The sequence below is a fragment of the Halichoerus grypus genome, chromosome 1 (assembly GCF_964656455.1).
Source record: "Halichoerus grypus chromosome 1, mHalGry1.hap1.1, whole genome shotgun sequence".
Classification (NCBI taxonomy): domain Eukaryota; kingdom Metazoa; phylum Chordata; class Mammalia; order Carnivora; family Phocidae; genus Halichoerus; species Halichoerus grypus.
In genome coordinates this window covers 12,291,378-12,302,750 of record NC_135712.1, presented here as the reverse complement: position 1 = coordinate 12,302,750, position 11,373 = coordinate 12,291,378, and the positions used below count along the sequence as shown (strand labels likewise).

Genomic DNA, 11,373 nt, shown 5'->3' with positions numbered 1-11,373 from the left:
CACCAAATGTGGGGCGGCCCAATCAGATGGAAGCCCGCAGCGGGGGCAGTCAAAGAATTCACCCAAGGCAGATTAAAAGAGATAGTTTATTGAATACAAAGGAGCAGCGGGTGGAACAGCAAAGCAGAGACTGTCTGCCCTATTAGGGTTCTAATTATGTGAGTCAGGCTTTCCCTCCTCTGCTGTGAGGTTAGAGGTGCTAGAAGAAGCATCTGAGAAACATCCCCAGGTGCTCTAGGAGAGAGAAGTTGAGTGCCTGCCATGGAAGAAAAGAACTTCACGTTGTATTTGAATCTGATGTGCCACAGACAATATTCTCTCTCTCTTTTTTTTAACTGAGGTGAAATTCACATAACATAAAATTAACCATTTTAAAGTGTACAATTCAGTGGCATTTAGAACATTGGCCATGTTGTGCAGCCACCACCCATTTCGAGTTCCACCATTTTCATCACCCCAGAAGAAAACCCGAACGCATTATGTAATCACTCCCATCCCTCCACCCCAGTCCCTGGAGACCACCAGTCTACTTTCTGTCTCTATGGATTGACTTATTCTGCATAGTTCGTATGAATGGCATCATATCTATGACCTTTTATGTCTGGCTTCTTTGACCTAGCATGAAGTTTTAGAAGTGCATCTACATTGTAGCATATTTCAGTACTTCATGCCCTTTTGTGGATGAATAACACACACACACACACACACACACACACACACACACACACACTGCATTTTGTTCATCCATTCATCCACCAATGGACTTTTGGGTGATTGCAAGCAATGTCCTTTTGAGCAGGTTTGTTAACATAAAGCTAAGCCTGGAATCTAGTGCTTTCTGACTTGAAAAAGAACCCCATGGTAATAGTGAATTGAAATACACACTGCTGTGGTTGTGGCATGGATTGCCCCCTAGATTGGGGAGGTATGAGTAAGATCACAAGTGTGTTCATTTACAGTGTATTGAGCAAATTTGATTTCCAAGAACAAACAACTTATTGTGTATTTGTCATCAAATAAATTACACTTCTGGGTGCCTGGGTGGCTCAGTCGGTTAAGCATCTGGCTCTTGGTTTGGCTCAGGTCATGATCTCAGGGTCATGGGATTGAGCCCCGCATTGTGCTCCTTGCTGGGCGTGGAGCCTGCTTAGGATTCTCTCTCTCCCTCTCCCTCTGTCCCACGTCCCACACCTCCCGCTAACGCACATTCTCTTGAGTGCTTTCTCTCTCTCTAAAATAAATACGTAAATACATAAATAAATAACATTTCTCCACAAACCCCAATTTTTTTCCTCCTTCTCCTTCTCCTTCTCCTCCTTCTCCTTCTCTTCTCCTTCTCCTTCTCCTTCTCCTTCTTCTTCTTCTTCTTCTTCTTCTTCTCCTTCTTCTTTTTCTCTTCCTCCTCCTCCTTCTTCTTCTTCACTATGAATGAACCTAAGGAGATTTGTAATAGAGGTTACATGGAAAATGGCTCCTGTGGTGTAAACTATAATGCACTCGCCCCATCCACCTAACAATGTTTCATATAAAATAGGCTCTAAACTTCTTTTTTGTATCTCGCTCTTCAACACAACAACTGAATGTCACAGTGTTTCTTATTTCATAAAACTGTAGCATATTTCATGATTAGGGTTCATCAGAGACAACTTTTGCTTTGCTCCTTCCAGCTCACGGTGTGTTTTTGCCTTCCCTCGCCCCTTTTCTCTCCAGCCCTCTCCCCTCCAAGCTGCCTCCCTCCTGCTTCCCTGCTCCTCCTCTCTGACGTGCCCAGACCCTGGACCCTCCAGGTCTCTACCACGTAATTACACTTTGCTGGTGGCCCTCCTCACTCTCCACTGCTCGCCACCCAGCTGACATCTTTCACTTTTCCTCTCTCCACACCTGCCTGGCATCAGTACCCACAGAACTTCCCAGAAACTCCTCAGGGGACCTCCTTCCTTACTCTGGGAAATACGATGCAACGTAATTAAGGAAGGGAGCAGAACTTTTCTTTCAAAGCCTGTCACTTTATGTATGTAGAAAGTGTCCTGAAAGACTAGAAACCTCATAACTTTCCACAGAATCTACACTGTATTTGCAATATATTTGGATAGGCTACTTAAGTGTTACAACTAAAAAGAATGAGATTGCTCTTCCATGTTTAAAATTAAATGGGGGGGGAACAAAACAAAAATTAAATTAAATTAAATTAAATTAAATTAAATTAAATTAAATGAGGGGGCACTCGGCTGGCTCAGTTGGTAGAGCACACGACTCTTAATCTTGGGGTTGTAAGTTCGAGCCCCACATTGGGTGTAGAGATTACTTAAAAATAAAACCTTTAAAAAATGTTCTTATTAAATTAAAATAAATGAGGTAGACCACCTTCCACCACATCTGCCTGCAGGGCAATACCCAAATCCAAGGGTGACAAGAAAGTTTCCTTAACCAGAACTGCCAAGAAAGGCTTAGAACTGAAACAGAACTTGATGTGTGTGGAGATGTGTGGACATGTACAAGTACCTTTTCATCTTCTCTGTGGCCAACATGAGGAAAGCAAGTAAAAGATATCTGGACCACCTGGAAACACAGCAGGGTGTTCTTTGGTGAACAAAAAGTGATGACAGTGGCCTTGGGTGGAAGCCCACCTGACGAATACAAAGACAACCTGCGTCAGGTCAGCAAGAAGTGGAGGGGTGAGGGTCGGTCTCCTTTCCACCAAACACACCAAGGCGGAAGTGAATGGGTGGTTCACGAAACACATGGAAATGGACTTCACTGGAGCGGGAAACAAAGCAACTTTCACCATGAGCCTGGCCCCGGGGGACCCTGGAGCAGCCCCTGCCCACCATGGAGCCACGGCAGAGACAGCTGGGGCTCCCCACTGCCCTCAAGAGAGGCGTGGTGACCCTGCTGTCTCACCATGAGATGTGCAAGGAGGGCCATGTGCTGAGCCCAGAGGAGGCCTGCAAGCTGAAGCTTTTTGGGTGTGAGATGGCTGAATTCAAGGTAACCGTCAAATACACGTGGGATGCACAGTCCAGAAGGTTCCAGCAGATAGATGGAAGATGACTTGCTCAAGAGCACGACAGGGTAGGCAGAAGATTGAGAGGGGGAAGGCTGACAGGGGTGTGGGACAATCAACCCTGCTGGGGTTGAAGCTGTCTAGCTGTTTATGTTGTTGTGAATACAGACAAGAGAGGGCGAGAGGGGCAGATGGTTTTTCTGTAAGGAATAAAACTGCAGGGTTTTATTTCTCCTTGTGAACAGCAAAGAGGACTTTTCCTAGAAAAAAGACCTTTTCTTTGGGCTTTTGTTTGGATTCCCAGGATTCCCTCTGTTGACCTGGAGCCAGCTTCCAGCACTGGCTCCTTCATGGGGGCTGGGGATGTGGGGCCATCACTGGAGCCAGGGATCCTCCTCTCCTCCATGCCCCTTTACTGGAAACAGGGTTTTGCATTCGCCCAGGAATATGGGAACCCTGGCTGCCCTCACTACCCCTTTCTTTCTCTCCCTCCTCCCCCGCCCCCACCTCCCACCTTACCCCCTTCCTCCCTCCCAAACCAGGGCCGAGAGTCACAGATGACAAGAAGATGGGATGCTTTCACTAAGACAAGAGTAAAGCCACTGCTGAAACCCAGAGTGGATATTAAAACTGTTCCACAGCAAAAATAAAAATTAAAAATTAGATGAAGTAGGTTAACATTTTACTAGGTTAAAAGAACTGCTAATGTAGAATATGCTAGCCCAAGGATAACTATATAAGTAGAGAACTCTAAATATCCTATTATCACTAATAAAAGACCTTGACAGTCAACTAGCTACAATGCGATTACATGGAAAACTACATAGATCATATTAGAAGGTTCTACAAAAGGAACAGACTGTAAGATATAATCATCTAAGCTAAGAGGGAGAAGAACATCAACTCCTTAAAGCATTTGTTCTTAAAGGGTGCTCCCTGAACAATAGCAATCACCTGGAAACTTACTAGAAATGCAAACTCTGGTCCCGCCGAGACCAAGTGGTTTGGAGACTCTATGCATGGGGACTGTAGTTTAATCTAACAAGCCCTCAGGTGATCTTGATGCACACCAAAGTCTGAGAATCACTGCCTGAAAATATACCTAAGTTGTTATTCGAGTATAAAATCTGCAGATTCCTGTGTTCTTGTGCTTTCTATTTTTGCAGGAGCAAAAAATTAGTTTGGTGGAGAAAAACAGATATGAAACCCCAACATCAGCAGAAGAGATTCTTTGTGACAGCCGGAGCCTACATTTCAACTTGTCTTGCAGATTTGTGTTCACTGTGGTTTAACCGTCTAAGTAAGAAACAACTCTGCCACATTCTGGGTGTCTGAATTTTCCCTGCCACAGCAGGATTGAACACATTATGAGAAGCACAGAAGTGGGAATTTGCTCCTCTTTATCAATCTCTCTATTGAATTTTTAGAGAGAGAAGAGTCGGGCTTTTGGTGTAAGGAGATATGTGAAGGGTGTCAACCTTTGGCCCATATTATCATTGATCTTAATTGGCTCCCCCCCCCAAGAAGATCCTGAGATGACAATTGAGAGCATGTAGTTTTTCTGGGAGGTGCAGGACAGCACCAAAGCAGAGGGGAAGTGATACGTGGAAGGGAGAACTTCCAACAAGCCAGTATTAAAGGGGGTGAGTAAATCTTAATCCCATGGAGAAGCTCAAGGAAATGGTATAGAGCACATTCCTCAGAAATATACTGGCCAGGGGCACCTGGGTGACTCAGTCGGTTAAGCGTCTGACTCTTGATTTTGGCTCAGGTCATGATCTCAGAGTCATGAGATCAAGCCCTGCATTTGGCCTCATGCTCAGCACAGAGTAGGCTTGAGATTCTCTCTCCCTCTCCCTCTGCCCCCTCCCCCCCGTTTGCACACACACATGCTAAATAAATAAATAAATATAAATAAATAAATAAATAAATAAATAAATAAATAATAAAATCTTTTAAAAAATAAAAAGAGAAATATACTGGCCAAGGGGTGAGGGAGCTGGGATATTTATACACCCACCCATCATTCCTAAGAACTTCTGGCCCAAAAAAAGGTGCAGGTGCTTGCCACTGGAAATGCAGGCTGCTGGACCCAGACAGGTAAAGGAGATGCCTGGTATCATGGATTCGTCACCCACAGCTTTAGTATATGCAAGGAGAAAGTCTGGTCCAGGTCCGAAAAGTGGAAAATGAGGACTCGGTCCCTGCTTAGGATGGAGTTTTATTTGGGTTCATTCCTGAAGCAACAAAGAAGCTTTGCAAATGATCAAAATGAGCTAAGAAACAGATGGGTGCCTGTGGCTCACCACTGCTTCCCTTTTGCCTCAAGCTCACAATTCTGTGGTCTCAGCAGTTGTATTGAGAAGAAGAGCCTACTATTGTGGGTTCCTAAACTTTTATTGCCTCTAAAACACAACAACTTATCCTACTAATAAGTCATCAGTTATGGTGCCCAAGAATCATTTTTTGTGCCTCTTGAAAGGAAAAAAAAATAGCCTCATATAAGAAATAGCCTAAATATAAATGGACACCTTAAGATTACCAGACAATGAGAGAAACTAGCAACATAAGGGAGAAAGACAAAAATAAGCAAACAGAACAAATAGCCTCTCGAAGAAATAGAATGTTGAAAAGACAAGAATGTCACAAAAACCCAAATTCTAAAAGATTTGACATATTAGATCATCCGTAAAGCAAAGGGCGATATTTTTTAATAAAGAAGAACAACAATAAGAATAAGAAAATGCTTTTGAAAATTAAGCATGTAATTGCAGAAATAAAAATTTCACTAGAGGTCAAGTAAATCCTTCAGAGCCAAGAGTGAAAATACAAAGAGATAAAAACTAGAGAGAACAGATTAAGAGACATCAAGGGTGAATCCAGGAAGTACTTTTTACTAATAAGGAAAAAGCACAAAAAATGGAGAGGAGAAAATATCTAAAAAACAGTACAGTAATGGGGTTTCTGCTTCTGGCTATGATGGAGTAATGCAGACCAGATTGAGTCTCCTGCCTTAAACTACCAATAAACAAAAAGACAAAATATATTTTAGATAGATATTAGACAATAGGTAGCTCAGGACAATACTCCCTGAGAGAAGAAAAATAAATAAGATAAGCTCTGTAAATGCCAGGCTGAGTTCCTGGAGATAATTTCCAGCCTTCGGCATGGAGAGGAGGAACCCAGAGCTCTGTGAATTGAGGATATGGGACTAGGAGCCCAAGACAGCTGAGGCAGTTGGATCTGACAGGGAGAGGAGAATGCGGTTCCAGAGAAAGCTCTGGAAGTCTACAAAGGGTTTCCCTGAAGTATTGGCTAAGTACTGATCACAGAGCATGTGCTGTGAAGAAACTTGAAGCTAGGGAAAGAACCACTCCCCAAAAAACAAAGGGACCAACCCCTAGGGCTCATACAGGCTGGGAATAGTTCACCAGCCAGAGTGGGAAAACCTCATAATTCACAGGGCATCAGGAAGAGTACTCTGGAGCCTATCAGCAGGGCAAATTTAGCCCCACATTAAACCCTTCTCTGGGATCACCTAACAAAAGCAAACCTCAAAAGGACAAAACTGTTTCTAAGTGACCTAACTGCATCCCAGAACAAAACTCAAGCATATTTATAGGAATACAGAAATTTCTAGCACCCAATAATGTAAAGTTTACAGTGTCTGTCATCCGATCAAAAATTACCAGGCATGCAGGGATGCCTGGATGGCTCAGTGGTTAAGTGTCTGTCTTCGGCTCAGGTTATGATCCCAGGGTCCTGGGGTCGAGCCCTGCATTGGGCTCCCTGCTCCGCGGGGAGCCTGCTTCTCCCTCTCCCACTCCCCCTGCTTGTGTTCCCTCTCTTGCTATGTCTCTCTCTGTCAAATAAATAAATAAAATCTTAAAAAAAAAAAAAATCACCAGGCATGCAAAGAAGCAGGAAAACACAACCCATAATGAGAAAGAAAATAAATCAATACAAAGAGTAAATAGAATTAGCAAATCAGAATATTAAAAGTTATTAAAACCATATTTCGTATGTTCCAGAAGGTAAAGTGTTAGTATGTTAAGGAGAGACATGAAAGATATATTTAAAAAAAAACAAAAACAAATCAAACATGTAGAGGTGAAAAACACAATGTCTGAGATGGAAAATATACGGAATTAGGGTTAACAGAGATTAGACATGGCAGAGGAAAAGGTCAGAGGACTTGACAACATAGCAACAGAAACTATGCAAAATGAAAGCCCGAGAGAAAAAAAGACCCAAAATGAAACAAAAAGGATGCCAGTGAGCTACACCAGAGCTTCAAGCACCTAATATACGTGTATTCGGAAAGAGAACAAAGAGAGGGCACAAAAGAAAAAATATTTAAAGAAGTAATGGTAAATAATTTTCTGAACTTGATGAAAACCATAAACCCACAGATCCAAAATGCTCACAAACTCCATTTCCTTTAGCTGAAGAGAGACCATGGGCTTTCAAATGGAAAGGGCCGTCTGAGTGTCCAGGTAGCCCACCAGGACATGAGCCCAACTGAAAATAGGAAGCAAGCCTTGATTCATTTACTGCTCCCCAGGGCCAAGCAAGAGAGGCACGGGCTCCTCAGGGTTCCCTTTTCCCCTCCACGGAACTGCTCAGGGAAATCCAGTGGGTGAAGCAGTTGGGGAAAACTGTCTCACTGACAGGGATCCCCGAAAAAAGGCTCCTGAAGAAAAGCGGGGTGGGGCGAGGGAGAAGGACTAGGAGTGCAAAGGCAGGGAATCAAGGTAGTGAAAAGGGTGTCAGCCTGGAGGTGTGGGGAATGCAGAGATGCTTCTGAGCAGGGTGGCCTGGGGCCGCCTGAGGTTTTGTCTACAACTCCCTCTAGAAAACTGTCCTGAGAGCTGGTCCCCGGGAGCTCCTCAGAGGCTCCTCACCCCCTCCCCTGTCCTTGGAATATGGGTTCTGCTTGCCTTTCCCATGCCCAGAGGCTGCTCCAAGGACACGGCCTTGAGATGGTGATACAGTGTTGAGAACACCTGCATAGTGTATGCGGCTGAACCGGTTAGGGCCCCTTACCCGCTTTTAAGATTTGGTGTTAGGGCAGGTGCAGGGATCCATTCGTCCTGCTTCCGCCTGAGACAAGCCTCATGTATAAATTCCCTTTGCTTATTAAAACTGCCACCTACCAGTCAGGGGTGGTCTGCCTCTTTCTTGGATCTCTCCCCGCCCTCCGTGTAGTGAGAGCCAGTTTCAGATTAGACCCTGAAAGCTCCGGGAGGGTCATGAACCAACAGCTGTGCACCCCCAAGACACCTGCTAAGCAAAGCTTTGGAATTGCTCGTAGTTGGGACTGAAAGATCACACGTAGGATTTTGGCCTGGAACTGGACTCCTCATACGGAGAGCGAAATAACTGGGGACTATTTCCAGCACATTGGTTGATGTAAAATCTGGATATCAGAAGCCAGATCTAGGCCAAAGACAATTTGGGGAGCCATCAGCATAAATGACAGCTAATGAACTCATACAGGGGAGGAGACCACGAGGGGATAGCACTTAAAGTGAGAAGAAAGGGGGTAAGACAAAGCAGTGAGTGACACCAATATTTAAGTGAGGAGCAGTAGAGTGGGTTTGTAATGGAGGTGGAGAAGAATGGCCAGAGAGGTAGAAGGAAGGGGAAATGACAGAAACCATGAGACCCCCAAGAAGAAGAGAATGGAGGTAGGCAGTGCCTGGGTGGCTCGGTTGGTTAAGTGGCTGACTCTTGGTTTCGCCTCAGGTGGTGATCTCTCGGTCTTGGGATCTAGCCCCATGTCCAGCTCTGTGCTCAGCATGGGGTCGGCTTCATATTCTCATTCCCTCGGCCTCTCCCTCCAGGCCACACGCTTGCGCTCTCTCCCCTCTCTCAAGTAACTAAATAAAATCTTTTTTAAAAGGGGGGGCAGGGAATGAAATTTTAAAAATTTTAATAAATAAGGATAGCAATGAACTATAACCAACTGAATACAGTAAGAATCTATGAGTACATAGGAATAATATGGAAAGAAGAGAAAGCTCTTTCATATGATATGTTGACCAATACTTGTATTTGGAGAAGCAGGGATGGAAAATTACCATTTCACAACCACCAAAGTGGACTGTCTCAGGCAGGGATCATTAATGGATGCTAATTCTAGATGTAAACGTTTGATAAAGAGCAGGGTAATTTACAAGATCTCGGGGTATCTCTCCACAGATTAGCTGCAAGGGGAAAAATAGTAACTATACAGTGGAGAAATTGGATAACACCTTGACCGTCTGATCAAATTAGCATTATCATGAGGGTCTAAGGAACATAGGGTGCCTACAGGTGGGATGTCGGAGAACACCACATAATTTATGCAGTATTCCAGCCAGGAATATGTAATCTGAATCTAATCATGACAAGCATCAGACAAGCCCAAATTAAAGTAGCGTTCTGTAAAATAACTGGTCTGTATTTAACAACAACAACAAAAAAAAAAGGCAGTTTTGTCAAAGACCAAGGGCAGGTAACAGCTCCAGATCAAAGGAAGCCAAAGAAGTTCAGGGAAACTACATATATATGGACAGAAATATTTCATTTGAACTGGAGAGAGAGTACACGTGGCAAAATATTAACAATTTGGTGAATCTGAGCAAAGGGTATGGAGGAGTTGTCCTATTATTTTTGCAACTTTTCCGTAAATTTGAAAGCATTTCAAAATAAAAAGTTAAAAAGAACATGTTTTATGGAAAAACTCTTAAGTGTAACCTCTGATAAATTATTTTGATGTGAATAAAGGGAGTGGAGGGCAGGTTCTGGGTTAAGGTTACAAAGGCAGCACCACAGGGGAAATTAATTCATATTTTATCCATAGACAAACCATTACAGCAAATAAGTTGAAACTTTTACTTACAATGTATTTTATCAAGATGGGGAAAGACCATGGAAATCTTCTGTGCCATACAAATGCTATCAAATTAAAGATGAATTATGTATTTTTTTTTTTAACAAGGTATTTACTGACCTTCTCTTTAGCAACTGGGTAACACTAGCATGTTATGTGGCAACACTGAAAAAATGAACCATAAAATCCTTTAAAACTGCTTTTATTATGAGCAAATGAAAATAAAATATATAGACATACACTATATATAACTCTTGCATTTTAAAATACATTTGGATTATTTCCATATGGATTTAATTTTGTTGCCAAAAAAACTCTGTGCATCTGTAAAAAACAAACTAGCTTCCCATGGTGGGGTGTTGGGGAGGGGGAGACTGCCAATACTTGTATTTGGAGAAGCAGGGATGGAAAATTACCATTACCCAGGCAGGGATCATTAACGGATGCTAAAAAATGGAAAAATTTCCATTTTTTCAAATGGAAAGTTTCAGTCCATGAAACATTTTGGGCCCATTGTTCTAAATGCAAAACTGCAATCTATTTTAACTAGTTTGCAAGAACAACTTCAAGAACAACTTTTGGACAGCAGGAAATGGAAATTTTAATTAAAACCTTAAGTCAAAATTGTTGTAAAGTCTTTTAAAATAAGTATCATTTAGTAAGTACAACAAGGAGTTTCCTTTTTCCATTTGGACCCACATATTCTTGTGGGATATTTTTCCATCTATGACATTATTAAAACAAAGCACTGACAAAACTCAAATCAAACCTAAAATTTGTTGAATCACAAAGTAATAAGCCAAGGCTTAAAAAAAAAAAATGATTCCTGGGGCGCCTTGGTGGCTCAGTCCGTTAAGAGTCTGACTCTTGATTTTGGCTCAGGTCATGATCTCAGGGTCCTGAGATGGGAGTCCCTCCATTGGGCTCTGCGCTGAGGGTGGAGCCTGCTTCAGATTTTCTCTTCCTGGATGTCTGCCCCTTCCCCCACACCGCCCCCTTAACACGTGCTCTCACTTTCTAAAAATAAAAAATAAAAATGAGGCCTAACTGGTTAGATTTACTAAAAATCCTTTTTCACTTAAAATGGGTGAATTTCATGGTATATAAATTATACCTCAAAGTTGTTTATAAGGCAGAATCCAAGTCCATTGTTCTCTATACTCATTTTATCACATAATTGGTAATTAATATTGTTTAGTCGTAATTATCAGCTAAGCATGATTATTTCATCTCTCATCCTTGATATTTTCCGTTTTGCGTATTTTAAGAATATAATCTATTATTAAAGCATTTAAATAATGATTTTAATGGTGGACCCAAATTGTTTACTAATAAGGGTAAGCAATCAAAACTGCTTAGAGACCGCTGTTCTGGAGACGATCCCAAGCCCCGACGCTGCCACGACTTTCTCCAGGGGTCCCGTGAGCCCCTCGGCCAGGTCGCCCCGAAAACGAGTGCTCGACGCTTCTTGGCTTAAGTCTGGCCACTCTTG

The 11,373-nt window shown here is 42.7% G+C and overlaps 1 pseudogene; it reads left to right on the top strand.

The window, feature by feature from the left end:
* Nucleotides 1–758: 758 nt before the first annotated feature.
* LOC118532731 (mRNA turnover protein 4 homolog pseudogene) lies at nucleotides 759–3,051 on the top strand (annotated as a pseudogene).
* The last annotated feature ends 8,322 nt before the right edge of the window (nucleotides 3,052–11,373 follow it).